Here is a 17985-nt window from a genome sequence, read left to right as displayed (position 1 = left end):
CTTTTTATGCTATTATGTATCCTGAGAAAACAGGCATCCTTGCAGCATCAAGTCTAGAAATCAGTATTAAAAACACACCCCACCCCCCACCCCCACCAAAGTCTAATAATAAATCTAAGGGACAGGTTCTCTCTGTTATCTGATACATTCATTTTCATTACATCTCTTCTCTTGCCCTTCCCTGCTATTGAACACTTTTGTGATTTAGCTGAGTGGGGTGTTGGGCCACCTTGCCTAGGCCATGCTCTTGCCAGGAAAGGATGGAACAAATAATCCCTGAGGTCCCTTCCAACCTGGGAGTCTGATCCTGTGATATTGTTTGGGTCATTCTACCAGATAGGGGGAATACAGAGGGAAATACAAGGCAAGTGTTTATTCCTTGGGGTTTTGGCCAGCCTTGGGTTGGATTAGGTGGGGTGTACAATTTACCTTCTGGCCAAAACACTCCTCTTGGAGCTGTTGGCTGCCAGTGGGCATAGGCTGGGTCACAGGCACTTCAGTTCTGCCTTCTCATATTCTCCTCTTCAGCCAAGAAAAGGTCTGAGATAACATTAATCCCCACAGGCAGTTTATATCCACTGTAAATATGTTACAATAGGGAGGGGGGTGTTGTGTGCAGAGTTCTGTACTTGCAGCTCATGCATGTACAGAGACATCTAAAACTGTAAACTGGCACTCAACCACACTGATGTTCAACTCAAAAAATGTGTTTAGAAGTCTGTAATGTGTCACTTGATAGTGATTTTTATACAGGATGATGTGTGTATGCTAATTCTATTGATGTGTGATGGATTTATTAAACTAAAATAGTTACCTTCACGAGGATTTTTTTTCAGTGAAATTATTTTGCTGTCTTGTCAAATAGGAAATTTTGTTTGAAACAAGAGATCCTGCTTCTTAGTATTCCACATCTACCCAAACAATCTAAGTCCATTATAGCTTATGTATCCAACAAACAGATAGAAAAATAAAATATTGCAACATGATAGAAGTCAATTCCAAGCTCACAAATATTATTTTATGTTTGGGGAAGTGTTCTGTGGCAGAGCTGTCAGACTTCCTGGAGAGCTCAGCTGTGCTGAAGGACTTCACATCATCATTAAGTGAGGAGAAGTGCCTGAGCAAAGTCAGCTGAGGTTCCTTTACATTTATCTGTATTCATTGTAGGAGAAGCAGCTCCATGTTCTGCATACCAGAACTCTCTTGCTGGCTCCATGTAACAGCAGAAGGAAGAGAAGCTGGTCCTGAATCCCTGTGAGTGAAACAAATTTTAGCTTGAGAAGCCTCACAAAGTTGTGGTTTCTACATTCAGAAATAGCTACTTCTAGTGTGTTCTGCAGGCAGTTTTCTTTACTAATAGCTGGATTTCCACTTTATATGAGGAAATTCTATGTTGAATTATTCACATTATGCTTACAGAGCTGTAATATGAAAGCTGGAGTAGGGTAGAGGTAATAACATCTTTAAGAGGTTAGTGTAAGGCGTAAGATTAATTTCTATTGCATTCTTTAGCTGAATTTTAACGTCTCATGGGGAATCTAGAGATTCTGAGCTACTTGTTTACCTGTGTGGATATGGAAAACTGTCAAAATTAGCAAATGTGAAAATCAGGAGATGGGGGGCAATGTCATGTATTCAAATTCAAGAGCTGCATTTATTAATGAAATGCTATAGAAAAAGGTTTCATTTGAATGCTTTCCTTGTCAGGCTTCACCTTATTATAGTGTAAAATCACTTCTTGTTTTTCCTGATCTCTGTTGTAGAACAGTAATTGTGAAAATTATATACAAATGAATGAAAATTCTCTTCCTGATTGAACATATCACTGGCTTTTACTTTAGCCCTTTCTACTTTTGTATTTACTGATTTCAATAGTTCAAGCATTTTTCTTGGAAAAGTTGTTGGAAGAGTCTTATGTGTTTTGTGTTTTTGTAAATTACAGAACAGCCAGGAGATCCTGCAGCCCCAAAGCTGGAGCCAGGCTTTGCTGGGCAGATGCTGAGTCTTTTCTGAGGGATATTTTTTAATTAGACACTCTTTAATATTTTGTGATAAAGTTTCCTTGTAACATGAAACAATATTACAGGGTTTACTAATGCGTGTTCAGTATGTTCTTTATTGCAGTAAAAATGGAGAGAAAAAAACATATTAATTGCTTTATGTTATTCCATTCCAGAAATGGGCAAGTCGAGTACCTTAATGGAATGATAGACCAGTATACTTGTGGTTTTTAACAACTCTTCCATTTTCATTTTTTCTTGCTAAATCTTAGGCTAAATAGGAAGTTCTTCAGAGGGAGAGGACCATAACGAGCTACATTTTCACACAATAGGGCCTGAAATGAGTTTGTGGTCTTCCAATATTTTCTTACTATAAATGTAAATGGAAAATAATTAAAAGTGCTGAGATTTTAAGATATGGATGTAATATCCTATAGAGGATTTAATTCTTTGTTATTATGTGGATTCACTTCTGAAGATTCCTTTAAAACATAATGTATTTAGTGATGCTTAGAACAGATCTTTTACCTCCTCTCTAAAATAGAGTTGGTTCTCTTAATTATGATTTTCTTTTATAATTTCACCATATTAAGGCCTCATATCTGGGCGTGGCTTTTCAAAATTTTTTTTTCCCAAAAATTTGTAATAAATGAGTTTATCATTTAACAAAGGAAATAAAGATTTTAACCTCTATTTTTCTTTCTCCCACGTATGTATAATGTTTTAAATATCAACAATTTTCTAATGAGAGCGCCTCACTACCACATTGATAGTATGGGTAGTGTTACTAATTAGTTTGAAGAAAGACATAATAAGGGAGAGAAAAAAAGAATATTTAACTGCCTTTGACTTGGTATCTGACTTGATGAAATTTCTCTGAGTGCAGGAGCAGTAACAGAGACTTATTGCTTTGATTTTAGTTTTCTGAGAGTACTGCTTCAGGATATTGGGGAGAAAATTAATGAGAATGGAGGGGACAGGGAGAGAGAACGATCCCAAATTCAACTTTGAAGGCCATTTTTTCCTTGTCTTTCATGGTAGATTTCAAACTTCATGGTTTTAAAAGTAGACTTAATGAGGCTTGTGGGTCTCTTCCAACTGAGGAGATTTGATGGCAATGATGAAACAATCTGAAACGAGACAAATTTTGCTGAACATTGTAAAGGGTGTAATACATAAGATTTGAAATTCAGGTGTAACCTGATGACAAGTGTAACACTGATACGTGCTTATATCAAAGACATCTTGTATTAAATTCAAAATCCAAGTAACAATTTTTAAGAGTAGAACCTGATATTAAAATGTTGGGAGAGTTTCAGTTATTTATGGCGCTGAATTACTCAGGTTATTCTGTAATCTGTACAATACACTTTAAAAAATGGGGAATATGCAGTCCATTAAGATCTTCTGAAGAAGTAATGAAGAATGAGAATCACTGAAGGCATTAATCTTATTTTGAGAGGTAGGTACAATCTGGTCATCCTTATTCAAGAAAAATGAACTTAAATGAGAACAGATGGAAAGAAGTGCAATTATGATGATTAAGTGAACAGTGAATCTATCATATGAGAAGAAATTAAAGTGTGTTATATAATAGGACCTACTTATTTAGCCTGGTAAAATGAAGACAGAAGCACATGATTCGTCTTTGTAAATAAAACCAAGGGTTAAACACAAGGCAGGGAGTAGAGGTTATTGCCAGCATTTGATAAAGTGCTTAAAACCTTGGCATGAATGAATGCAAACTGGATGTGTCAGAAGTCCTTCAGCAGCATTTCTTAGATGCTGGAAGAATACTCTGATACTGAAAAGAACCTGCTACAGGTGTTGTCAGTTCTTCCCCCTATTTCCAGGCAGAAGGCACAGCCAGGGTCCCTCTAGCCTAGTGCAGCCTGTGCGAGGAACTTGTCATGTTACAGAGACTGACACAGATTTTTTAATAATGATATGATACTTGTTTTAATAAATGTTGTCTTTACCCTGCTTTCTTATGTCGTGGGGGAAGTTGCAGGAAGGGTTTTGGGGGGATTTGAATATTTTTTAAAACCTTACCAATATAGAAAATATTACATCAAATACTTGAAGAAGCGCTGGTAAGCAAGTGTTAGGGCACGTGAAAATTACTTGAAACACAAAAACATGTTATGTATATCTTAATATGTGACAGTGAAAATAAATTGCTGATGCCATTATTATTTTTTAATGCATATTTAATACAAAAGTCTCCAGGAGACTGAAAGCTGTGAATTTAGTTACTGTTCTTAAAATGACAGCATACATGAAAGGTTGAAAATTAGAGTCCTGTTATGCAAAATATTTTCACTCTGTTGGTAGAGAATTCTAATTCATGGTTGCCAAAAGAACACATGTAGGAAATTATAACTTAAAGGACATGAGTAAGCGAGGATTTCTGAAAGATGAGTCATGTTAAACAACTAAGACTACCTCTTTATAAGTAAATGGCAGAAGAGAAAATGCAAGATTTAGTATTTCTCCATGTCAAAAAAGCTTTTTCTTTTTACCAAAGTTTTATGCAACAGATTTTTGTATAGACTGTCTGAATAGGGATTGGATGCTTGAGATTTTTAATACTGATAAGTAATCAGAGTAGCAGGGAATGAGAAGTGCATTTTGGTGGATTGTTGAAGAGTAGAATTCTTTTGCTTTCTTTGTTGGGATCATTTCTCTTCAATAATTTAATTACTGATTCAGTTTAAAACATGTAAGGTAATAAATATTTCAGGTGGTACTAAAGTAAAAAGATAGTTTAAATGGCAGATGGTTGCAGTTGCTGTACAGGATAATTTCTGATAAATTGAATGGACAGACCAGGGGGTGGAAAATTAAATGCAATAGATTTAGGTGTTAAGTGATGCTCCTGGGTCAGTATATTACACAAGTTAAGTGTAGTTGAATTTGATATTGAATTAGGTAATAGTCAGGAAGAAATGTTCAATGCATGCTATTGACAAATTTAGTGTTAACTGCTTACTTCATTGTGTAGCAGCAATATAGGCTAATGTGTCCAAATGGACTTCTAATACAAAATTGATCTTGTGTTATAAACCACTTCATAAAGAATAACCATTAGGCTGAATTTCCCTATTTTGGTCATGAACTTGTAAACAAAGAATTATCAAGGAATAAAAGGAGCACATTTGGTGAAATTGATAAATCTCGAATATATGGTCTAGAGAGGTGGAAATAAAGTAAAATGCAGAGAGGTTGAGAGCCCCTGTTAATAGCAGCAAACCTGGAGGAAAAACTGCAAATCCTGCTTTGATGATAGAGTCTTCGAGGCAGGACTGGAGGGTTTTTTCCTACTTACTCTTCAATCATGTTATGTTATTTGACATTTCAAAACTTGACTCCAAGTCTTTGGCACCTTCCAGAAGTCCTCAGAAATGAATCCCAAGGAAAAGACATTGCTGCCATTTCTAATCCCCGTAATATAGATGCGGTTAATTTAACGCATGAGTTACCTCACTAAGATTGCTGCAACACCCTGTATATCTTAAGTTAATAGCATGCATATGTGTTTGCAGGATCAGGCTTCACTGATCAGCTTTATATTTAGATAGAGCTAATAACCCCTTCTGTGAGTTGGGTGGAATTTTCCCTGTCTCCTGTAAAATTTGATGTGCATTAGGAAGTCAGGAGTTGCTGCTCTGTGATCACTCTTTCTTCTGCAGATAAAAATGTAGACTCTTTTTAAAGTGTCTTTAAAATCTTTCTCATCAATCTATTCCATTTTCCAGCCTTTGTATCCCATAAGATGGATGGCTTTGACAGATTCTGACACTTGGCATGGCTTTGACTGAGGTGCTGGTCCAACCTCCCATGCAGGTGGGGAGGTGGCCACTGGCCCTGTGGTCAGTGGGAGGTGTGCAAATCAAACCTGGCCATTACCAAGAAATTACAAATACATATCACAAGATATTTGCTGCAGCTGTAGGCGCCATTATTCCAATTAATGCATATATTCTCTTTTAAACGTTGTTTGCATACCTGTATCCCTTGCATGTTATATATTATTCAGTTCTATACAGCAGGAATGTATGATGAGATAAGATCTTGAGGGTAGGATTGTCAAAATAATAAGTGTTTGCATATGTAGCTGAAGATAAAAGAGGCTGTGGCTGCACTCTATCTGAAAATCAGATCCTTAATTATTTCTTTATCCACATGAGATACAAAGGTGTTTTGAGCTGAGCTGTTGGCACTATCAATGGGAATTCTTTGTAGGTCTTTTCTGTCTTATTTAAGCTTTATTTAAGACTGTCCATAATCAAGAAATTCTTGTGTCTTACTTTTTTGTCTGTAATCTGTTCTTCATTGTTTTCTCAGGGATTACTAATCATTGCAGAGTAACAGTAAAACAATGTCGTGAACAAAAGCTGCTGGCATATCTGAATGTGTCGCTTAAACACACTGTTAATTTTTAAATTTTTTTTGCAGTTGGTGCTGCATTCATTATTGAATGCATTTCTCCTATTTAGATTAGGACAATTTTTATAACACTTTAAGAATGAATTATTAGAATTTTTTTTTAAAGATGGCTAGTATATTCAGTGGCAAGGGTAAATATTTTAAGCATGTAAACTTGCCATTTAGCCTTGATTTTTCAGCCATATTTTATTGTCCACTGGCAGAAAAACAAGCAAAATGCATCATGGCATGGCTTTATTGTACCACTGCTCAGCAATTTTTATATATTGTTTCCTTTTATAATTTGAGACATGATAATGATTTTTGCAATAAATTTTTTTGTAAGTATTCTTACTGATGGATGATGCATTTATTTAAGCATCAGTGGACAAATAAAGTTATCCACGGATAACTAACAACCTTGAATAAATACCATTTCACTCAGCAGCTATCCATAGTACCTTAGCAATGCAATTACATGCCAGGACCTATTATCCCAATTAATGGACTGTTTTATATTCACTGTGCATTATACTTGAAACTCTTCAGAGGCCTGGCCTTCACTTAGCCAGAGGCAAAAAAGAAATGTATAACAAATCACCAGGAAAAGGCTTTCATTTACTTTCCAAGATATGTAGCGTGTAATTATACTTAAAGCATAACAAGGATGGTCTCAGAAATGCCCTTTGATTTAAGTTACAGTAAAACTATATATTAAACCCATGATTATTAAATATAGCTATCTTGTTTTCCAAGATTATTGTTGCTAACAGCAAATGTAGATATTTTGCTATCCTCTTCCTGCACCGTCTTCTCTACAATTATTTTGCCAAAGGCTAAGTCTGAGGGTTATTTGCAAGATTCATATTGCTTCTCTTTCTAAGCACAAGAAATAAGAGCATCAATTCCTGGAGATGCTGCTTTTGCTGGACGGGTGAGCAAATAAAAGTCTGCTAAGAAGTACGCAGTGCACTGTTGTGTTGCTGCTTTGTAAAATGCCAGCCCTGGGCTGTCTTTCTCAGGGCTGGAATTTGACCACTGGAGTTTCCCTCTACTCCCTCTGGTGGTTCCCAAAGCTGCATTTCTAAAGCTATAAAATAAAACACCGTTGTATTTCTTCTCCTCATTGTAAGGAGCATTGATTGCTTCTCATTGTATATTATAGCAAAGGGGCAGTCTATTACATGAATTTATTGCATTTTCTTCATGATAATTACTGGAAGTTATTGAACAAGGCAGGGAGTTATCACCAGTAAGTTCCTGCTATAGCTGAGGAAGCAAATCCACAGATATTTAGTGGATCTAAAGCTGTAAACAACACATCCTGTTTACAGTGTAGTAGGAATTTACAACTTACAGTGCATCTGAGGATTTTTTAGGAATAGTGCTCCAACTACTACAAATTCAGGCTTGAAATATGAACTGCAGTAAAAAATTGTCTTATGTCGTATCGTGCAGATACCTTTTGTTGAGCCATTAGACAGCAGTTAAAACGACCACTAGATTCACCATTTCCCTTATTCAAGAATGACATTACTATTTCATGAGCAGCTGGTTAGGGAGTCTCATGAAATCTGCATTCATACATTAATGCAGGATTGCTCTCTTTACATTCGGAAGAGGAATCTATCAATGGGAAAAATCAATAATGTAAGTGTCCCAATAGGTCTGTGGATTCCTGTAAAATACAATCACTGAGTCATCTTTCTGTAATTTCTTTTCGCAAATAATTTTTCCAGTCCCAGTTCAGTAGTAGCCAGAGGATCACTAGGAAAGAGGGTAGCTGTCACAGCCAGAAGAACCACAGAGTGCTCTTCCCAAATCTCCTGAGTGGGCCTTACTGCCTCCTATTCTTCCCCCCCATAGAGCTGGATGTGTCCTTGTCACACCACATAAAGTAAGCCACAGGGAATGCAGAGAGATGGCCCAGGGCTGCTACAGCTGCCCTTGGATGCCTGGCTCCTGAGAGCCTCAAGAAAAAGAGGGTGAGCAGGTGTCTGCTGCCCACTGGATACGGCTGGAACCTACAGTGGCAGCTGAGCATGATGTTAGAAGATAAATGCCAACAAAGGCAAGTGTGTGAGTTCCTATTTTTCTAATAGCTTCTTCTGTCTCTGAAAGAAAAGGGGGCCTCATGTGTGAGGTGGTTTCAGGTCCTGATGCTCTCCCCTCCTTTCTGTCACAGATTCTGAGACATCAGTGAATGCAGTGCTTGGGATAGCCAAGATATTTTGATTTATTTCCAAGTTCAAATAACCCTCAGATTCATGCCTGGATCCATTCCATTCCAACTATCAATGGAATCACCTCTCAAACCACCTCCCTAATATGGTTATCATATAATTCTTCCATAAACATAAAGCAATTCTTTATAAAAATATGCAGAAAAGGTGTTTTTACTGACTTTAAATGCCAAAATTCCTAGATTTTTACTTATAACACTTCTAAGACAGGAGAGGGGATTTGTTAACATACAGATCTGCTGTGGGAAGTACTAATGCATTTAAAGAGCAGCCCAGCTGTCCCACCAAAGGAATGGTACAGGTGTAATCCAAATGCACATTTATTTAAAGATAGAAGATAAAAGCCAAAAAGAGTTAAGATAAAAGCCAAAAAAAGTTAAAATAAAAGCCAGTAAGTTTAGCACTTTAAATATATGAACAAACTAGTACAGAAGAAATAAAAAGGTAGCACGTATATTAACTCCAATTAAATGTTGATGACTTTGATAAATGCTGCAGTCTCAATAAATATAAGTGATCTTCACATTACTCTTCATTTATTGACACCCTCGTACTATTTTGAAGAAGATTCATCTTCCATCAAAGACTTTTATTGCTATAATATTTCACAACTGACTAGCCAATTTCTTCCATTATGTTAATATTTGCAGTTAAAATAAAGAACTAACATTATCCCTGATGACTATCTATGTCATATACAAAGAGAGTGAGGAGAAAAAACATAACTTCAGAAAGAAAATTATTGGCCACTATTCATTGTTTCTTACTTCAGTTTCAAATATCACACTGAAATAGGCTCGGAAATATTTTTTTCTTCTGACCTATTTTTATGGTTTTCTTGTCAGTCTTTTTGTTTTTTGAAGGCAGAAGCTGTAGATGGCCTTTTTAGAGTGTTTAAAGTAGTTTAAAATCTTTTACTCCCTAGGTAGAAAAATTTAATCACTTTCATTTCTACCATTTCATTGAGAAAATAACATTTTACAAAACTAAAGAAATTATTTTTTTCCTAGTTCGTTGTGGAGCTGAAACAAAGATTTAGGAAGTAATCTGTGGCAACCATGACAGAATTGGACTGGAGAGTTGGTCTCTCTGTTTAGCCACCAGCTAGAGAAGAAAGGAAAAGGAGAATAATGTGATAAGGCTTTTGATTCTGCTTCTGTGTTTAAATAGTGCCCTTCTGCCAGGGGAAATGGGAGGAGTCAAGCCCTTAGCACCTGGCTCCAGCATTGCTGTGAGGACAAGTGCCCTTGATACGTACTCTGATTGTGGCTGAAGATCTGCAGGATCATAAATGTCATCCCTTCTTCCTGTCTTGCAGCAATTCATTGCTTTCCAAGTGTCTTAGTTACGACTGTCCAGGCAGCAAATATATTTTGGTTGTCTGTAAGTATTAATTACAGAGCGCCACAAATGATAAGAATATTTAGTATCTCTAATGTTGGTAATTGTCCAGTAGAAAAAAATCAGTAATAATGGCAGAAATATAAAATCTGGGGGGAGGGGGGGAGAGGAAGGGGAATGGACCTTTAAATAAATCTGATTTACTTTCTCCCTTCCACAGAATTAACAGTATTATTGATACAGAAGGAATGGCAGTCTCCTGTCCAGAATTTGCTGGAGACTTACAGAGCAATGAACCTCCTTCTAGGCCCCTACACAATCTTGTGATGTTGATAAACATACAGATAAAGAATGCATCTGGTAACTATTACATATTATTGCATTACAGAATTAATACATTAAACAATTCAGTGTGTATTACTCTGCTATACCTCAGAATAGCAGGAAGGTTGGGTATTTGGTTGGGTTTGCTTGAAGTTGCGTAAAAATATTCATACTGTGTGGATGAACACAGCTTTTCTAGAACAAAATGAACTTTGGTGCCATTTCATTATCACAATAGGACATTTCCAAGAGGGTGGTATTGTAAGATAGTCCTTTTATGGATCATTTTAAGGCCAGTGGGGCATGTGTTATCTCACTTTAACACACACCTTGTGGGTTTTTTTTTTTTTAATTTAAGTAAATTATGTTTCCAGTCCAACAGCTTTTTTGTGTACTGAACAAACTAAAGAAGGTGAATAATGTGACCATGGGAATCTTTTAATTTAAAAAGAAATGTTTCTTAATTAGAGATAATGGTAGAAGCTTGGCAGGAATGCTCACCGTATCAGCAAACCTCAGCAGCTCTACTGTGCTTGTATAGAGAAAGGGCTGTAAGTAACACCCTGCTCCTACTTAGCTCATTGACTTTTCCTAGTGACTTCTTCTAGCTACCTTTTCCAAACCTTCTAATTATTTTTTTTTTTTTTTTTTTTTTAACATCTATGTTTCATTAAGGTTTGGGTGTGGGATCTGGGGCTTCTTAAGTATGGTAAATTGAAGAAGCTGTCTCCTCATGAGGGGATTGAAGCTGTATAGCCTGCCTGTATATATTTATTTAAAGCAAAGAAAACAAGGCAGCAAGTGCTGTGCTGCTGGGAAATTAGCCTTGCCTCAGGGTTCCCACAAAGACAGGGGCAGCAGTGAGGAAGAGCTGAGTTTTAGTCCTGAGTTGCTCTGAGAGCCTGGGTACAGCTTTGTCTTCACTTGCTCTGATGTAATTCTGCTCTAGAACTGCTCAGAGAATTTTAGTTTCTCCATTCACCTTCTACTTAACAGTAGAACAACTGCTGTTGCAAATAACATGTTCAGGAATGGCCTCTGATTTTCCTTCTTGCAGCTGCACCATTCTTGTTTAACCATGACAGAACTGCAGCTTATCCACAACTCTGCTGCAGAGCTCATTCATCATCCCAGCCCCTGGTTCTGACTCTATCACTCCTCAACACGTGTTGTGTTTTTTTGGATCTTCCTCATCAGATATAAAACTTTATCTTCCTTTCTATCCCTTCTCTTAATCAGCTACAAGAATGCCAATTTTTGCCTCCAATCAGCCTGCCCAGCCCTGTGCTTGCCTTTCTGCTGGCAGTTGAACCTGGGAGGAGCTCTGTCTGCAAACATCTGTCCAGCCACATTGTTATTCTGCCTCAGCTCCACAGTGCTCTCTTTCATGCTGTCCCAAAAGCCTTGTCAGTGCTTTGCTCCTGGTATTCTAAACCCATCACCTATTTTTTTGGTCTCATTTTTCCTATGACTCTTCGGTATATTTTGTCTCATATTCAGAGCTGAGATTCTTCCCCCCCAGTGGAAAAAAAAAATAGCATAGTTTTTATGTGGTTCCTATTGGGAATTGCTCACTTCTTGTGAGGTTTATAAAATGTAATCATTATCAGTGGAACTTGTAAATCGTGTAAAAAAACAGGTATGTACAATCACATTTGGATTACCATTATAAATGACATCTTTCTTTGCAACACTTGAATTATCATTTCTCCACTTTATTTTAGTACTTCCTTATTATATTCTGTCAGAGGTTCAAAGCAGAAAAATGTGAACTACTGTAAAAGGAAATTCAGGCTGTGAGTGGAGTCCTCCCTTGTTAGTGGTTCTTTTAACTATTCTGATTTGTTCTGAGTATAAATGACTTTGAAATTATTCTTTCCACTTGGCCATTCCATAGTAGTGAATTGCACATCAGCCTTCAAATTATAAGGAAAATAATGGAAAAGAAGATATGATGGTCACAGAAGCAGGAATGCTTTATTAATATATATTTTTTAGATACAGCTACAGTGCTAGTCAAAACCTCTTACTATCAAACTTCTCACTTCAGATAGAAAAATTAACAGAAATGACTGCACATAAAAAATGTATTGCATAAGATAAATTCATCAATGGATAAAGCAGCTGAACCCAGTATTAATAAAGATTGCTATTCATTTTTTGAATTTATATGATTGACCACTTAAAGAAATTACTAGTGCTATAGAAAGTCTTGTGACTAAAAGGGAAAAGTCATTTAGTTCAGGGAGGTCTTGTCAGCCTCATAAAATAACTGTTGATTATAATTATACAGTAATCTCTGAAATATTCTCTTGGGAAGTAGAGAGAAAATGAACAGGGAAAAAAATTACCTCCAAGTGATACACATTACTGATACCAAGAATACACTTTTGCAGTTTGTTGCATGCTGTGAGAAGCTTTCCAAAGCTTGTTTCTTTTGCTAACCTCTCATTTCATCTGTCTAGTTACTTACACTATGTAAGGCAGAAAATGTGTGTTTTCAAAGTCACTTATATAAACTAGCCAAACTATTTTTGTTTCCTCAATTGTCATGCTCTAAAAAAGCCTCCAGTTTTATGTGAGTGTTTAGCCCTAAGATAAGGAACATAAGAACAGACCTGAACTTCTCCAGCATCAGACAGTAATTTTTTCTGTGACTTAGTGTCAATTTTCCACTCTCAACATTACTATAGTGAGGGAAATACTACTGGTATAACAATTGCTCTTGTTTTTTAGCATGTTACAAATTTGCTGCTTTGCCCTGCTGCTTTACAGAACAATAACCAGAAGGGCAAACTTATTTTTGTTCTGGTTTAACAGAAAAGCAATTTTTCCAGTTTTGACCTGGAAAATTTGCAGTCATGTTGAAAATCCTACTCGGAAATGGTCACCTCCTCCTGGTCTGTGTTAGCTGTATTGGCATGTGCTTAATTTCTCACTAATTAGAAAGTGTTTTGAAAGAAATGAAGGCAGTGAACACTGATAGATACCACTGTCTGGTGAGTTGTTGGAATGTCAGTGTAATATAAGGCACATCTGGAACAGTATAAAAATCTTGTGTGCTTCTTGCAGAATTAAATCTATAGTGGAGAACCATGGACACATTTAAGATATTTCACATTGTTATAGGTGTTCTTATCCTACAAGGCTGTAGAATTCCCCAAACTTATAAATACGTAGCCCATTTAAAGCAGTGAAACTTCCCATTCATTAGCCTGGAGGATTGTGTAAGCACAGCAAAATGCATATCAATGTTGATATTTAAATTATTTTTAGTATCTGCTTTAAGAGTTATTGAAATGAATGGCATTCCAGGAGGACATCACTGTATCTCTCAGAGCAGTCAGGTGTGTCAGGTCTCTGGCAACTAGAAACCTTTTTTTTTTTAAAGAAATTGAAACTATCTGAAGAGCTGTTGCCCAATCCTTTTAAGCATGGTGCTCTGTGTGGGGAATCCCACAAATGATATCTCTTAAAAGAAATAATAAGAAGATCTAAACTTGGTCAAAGTCTCTGTTATTTATCCTAAGTGAAATCCCAATGGAGTTCACCTGGAGCAACTTCATACTTCAACGAAAACTTCAGTTTTGACACCACTGACCTCAGGACAGCAACTGTGAGGATGAATCTGGCCACTTTGTCAGACCCATTGTGATTTCCAAAGGGAACAAAGAGCTCCAGAAAATTAAGTCTTATATTAGAAAAGTTTCTAAAATTAAATAGCTCTGCTGATTTACAAACATCTTGTACATGTTTATGTTGTGAATCATGATTACCTGTATCTATAGAAGATCTATATGAAACTACTGGAACTATCTGTGCATTTTATCTATGGTGAAAGCCTGCATCAAAATCTGATATTACAGAGTAAACAAGAAGTGTATGTCTAAAAAGTTACAAGTCTAGAAATGTTTTAGTCCTTTTTAGAGGTCAAGAGTGATTGGCCACAAACCAAAAAATAGCTAGAAACAAACTAAGATGCATCAGCACCAGACTGATATGTTAGAGGTGAATTTGCATGTGTTACATGTGTCCAGATGTTATTTTCAGCTCACTACTGGCAAACAGCCCAATTTGTCTAAATCATATTTAATATACAGCAGTTTGTGGACTATATATATATATATATCTTGCATATCTACCATGATATTCTCTATATAATTAAAATTGGTTTTGTACATGACCTTAATAGTATTTTAAAAGGGTAGGAGAGAAAAACATAACTTGATAGTGAGCAATTACTAACAAATTAAAAAAGCTATTGCATGCAAACTTCCTGTTTTCAACTCTGAAAGATACTGGCCACACAGATTAAAGGAGGCATTTCTATGGATATTATGAAGCCACTTTTTTGACATGCCCCTTCATGGTTAGCCTGAATTCTCAGTGTGGATAACTTCTTGACCTTAATAATCATTGCCAACAGTTTAAATAGAGTTTAGGATGAAGAGTGAGTTTGGGCAGCAATCTGAGAGTATTCTTTTCCTAGCATAACTGTCTTGTGACAGTATCAGCAAAAGCACTCCATTGGAAGAGCACTGACAGCTTGAGAGGACTCAAATGCTCATTGCCTGTGCAGAGACTGCTCGACCACAGCAGCTCTTACCAGAGCTCTGCAGTGGGAACATCATGTGCTTTAAGAGATCTCTGGCTTTATCAAAGCTGTTGTTTTCCAGCATGCACAATCCACAGTATCTGTTTCCTTGGAAGGCAAGTTCTGTTGTCTCTTATCCAGTTATTCTTCAGTGGTGTCCGTGGAAGGTAATGGACAGAACACTGCACCAGGTCTCGAGGGACTTCTTTGTGCCTTGGCTGGGGATACTGATACTTATCTCTTTGAGATATGGAAATGTAAACCTCCAGACACTGGCTAGTTGTTACCATCATTCAGTGAGGGGATGAAGTTCCTGATACTGAATTCACAAATATTTAGCAAATTTTAGTCCAATTTAAGAATATAATTTTCTATTTACTTTAGAAATTCTCTACAATGTCTCATGCAGTATAAGAATAACACAGTGTATATGAAAAGTATGGAGGTAGCTATTGTTAATGTCTCAGTGAATGTATGAATACATTGTGAGATAGTTTTTAATCAACTTAACATTTTTTGATCATTTTGTGAACTCACCTTATGCTATAAAGGGAGATGGATTATATGTGATGTTTGTGAGAGGTAAGAGATTGAAACAGAGGCTCAGGCTGATAGTCTAAACACATCTTTAGTCAGCATTGTGTTACTCCTTAGAACTGACATTCTCTTGATGGCTTTGAGACAGATATCCAGCACTGACCTAGACAGAAATGCAATTAATATTGAACAAATATAGGGTTGCACTTTGTCTGTATGTTGATTAAACCTGTTTTTCTAGAACAAATTATTTTAGTTTTTACTGCATTAGCAACAGCAAACTGTTTGGAAAGAGATTTTGAGATCAGACATGCCACCTGGCAAATGATGAAGTTTGTCGGGAAAATACATCAAAATTGCAGAGAATTCTTTTAATGAGAACTGGATATCACACAGAATCATAGAAATTAAAAGCACTCTTGTTTTGTTTATTTAGTATTATAGTGGTGTTTATTTCCTATAATGCTTAAATAAGAATAGTTAACATTCATTTCAAAAGAAAAAATACCTTTTTCCTGTAATTTTCAGTGCAATAAGCTTAATACTAGAGCCTAAGTGCAGTTGTACTGAAATCTGTAAAGAGCTCCTAGGTAAAAGAGCTTTTCTCTGATGGCCAGTGAGCCATTCTATCCCTTTTTGTGTACAAGATATGAAGATATTGTCTCTAGGGCTGTCCAGAAAATGAAACCTTTGGCAGGGAAGCAGATATTCTGCTCTGAGTTTATTGCTCTGGAGCTCTGAACTTCCCAGCCCTGCAGAGCTACTGCAGAGAAAGTTGCACTGTGAGTAGAGGCTGCATATATCACTCACTGTCTGGACTTCTACAGGAATATTGAATATACTTTTTCTGTGAGAATGTCTGGATATGTATTGATTTATGCCCTTTTTCACCTACAGCCCAGTTAATTTTCTCTGAATTCTGACTTAGGAGTATTTTTGTATCTGCACAGAGTGAAATACATAAATATATTTTTTGTTATGCAGTTTTAATGACATTTTTCTACAGAAAATAAGAATATATGCTGTTTATGAGCATCTGTTACTTCTGGAATCAGCTTGGTGAAGGACATTTTGTGTTTAGTAATCCAGCAATTCCTGTAGTTAAACTTTCAGAAAAACATAGTTATTTTTTCCATGCAAATAAAGCAGTGAAGGGGGTTTTTTTTTGTCAAAACATAGTTGTTTGTTATTCCTTTTACAAGATATATAGTCTTGTTTTGGTCATGATTGCTCATGCAACCATATGGGAGTTTGTTCATATTCTAGTTGAGCTAAAATCTGTTGCCATGTGTTTGACTACTCATAGTAATTTTTTTAAGGCTTGTCTATTTTTCACAGCTAAACTTAAGCTAAATTTGTTGGTTTTCTTTTTAGAAAGGATAAATTATGAAGTCAGATGTTTACTGTTTAGGACAGTAAACAACAGAAAAGTTAGTTATCTTGAGGTTTTGCTTCTCTCAAATGAAGTTCTTAAATAACAAGTTCCTAAAACTATTTTTAAGCAGGAATTTTATTATTATTATTATTATTATTATTATTATTATTATTATTATTATTATTATTATTATTATTATTATTATTATTATTATTAATGAAAGCCACTGGTAATGTAGGAAGCTAATGATGAATCTGGCAGGGACAGAGATATTCAGACTTAAATATCCCACGGTCATTGAATTTCCCAGTCTTGAAATAAACAGCTGATTTCTCACATGCCCTTCAACCTGTCTGAGCTTTATGGAGAGGCATGCAGGGGTCCATGGAGAAATGTGGAAGGCTTTAAGGGGATAGGGTATTTACAGCAATGCAACAGTCAGACTTGCTGATGGTTCCATGCTGTGGAAGAGGAGGTATATACCAGGATCATGATGAAACAGCTCTTTTTCTGTCATTTTTTCTTTTTTCTTTCTCTCCTTTGTGTGTGTGTAAGTGTGTGAATGTCCTTTTAATATTGCTCTATTGGGTAAATCAGTCAATTCAGCAGTGGGAAAAAACGGTTCAATTCTTGGTATTTTTTGTTTGCTTCCTAGGAGCTGCCTAACAACGCCCTGTAGCAGACACACCAATTTTAGATGTACATTGACTTCATTTACCAAACGTTCTCTAAGAATAAATCTCAACTTTTACAATTTAGTTTTGTTTACTTGTATTCTTACTTATATGTATATGAAAGAAGAGCTTTGTTTTAAGTAATGTATTGTTGTTCTGATACATTGCTGTTGCTCAACAAATCTGGTAGAGCTGTGTGAGGGCTTTGTGTGGCACGTAGGCACCCAGTTGGAAGAGCCTGTCTGTGTGGGAGTGTTGTAGTGCTCATACTCATTAGTTTCCTTTGCAATTCAGTGAGCTCAGTTAGACTGAAAATAAGTCTGTCAAACAAAACATGAAACTGGTGACTGACTGAGAAACAGTTTGAAGGAAGGAAGGCAGAATAAATGATGTAAATTCCCAATAAGCTACCAAGCTGACTATATTACCCCATATCTGCCACATAACAATGTAGTATCACAGTTCTCTG

General features: G+C 36.3%; 1 long non-coding RNA gene across 2 annotated transcripts; it reads left to right on the top strand.

Annotated features, from left to right (window-relative positions):
• The first annotated feature begins 1162 nt into the window (after positions 1-1162).
• On the top strand, positions 1163-17551 carry LOC138110448 (uncharacterized). 2 transcript variants are annotated; one of them, XR_011150932.1, is made up of 3 exons: positions 1163-1254; positions 10233-10372; positions 17498-17551. It is a non-coding gene; the product is annotated as an uncharacterized lncRNA (long non-coding RNA). The 2 variants fall into 2 exon arrangements; XR_011150933.1 differs by lacking the exon at positions 17498-17551 and adding an exon at positions 13867-13937.
• The last annotated feature ends 434 nt before the right edge of the window (positions 17552-17985 follow it).

The sequence above is a fragment of the Aphelocoma coerulescens genome, chromosome 4A (genome assembly GCF_041296385.1).
Source record: "Aphelocoma coerulescens isolate FSJ_1873_10779 chromosome 4A, UR_Acoe_1.0, whole genome shotgun sequence".
NCBI lineage: Eukaryota > Metazoa > Chordata > Aves > Passeriformes > Corvidae > Aphelocoma > Aphelocoma coerulescens.
This window is presented reverse-complemented; position numbering and strand designations above follow the sequence as displayed.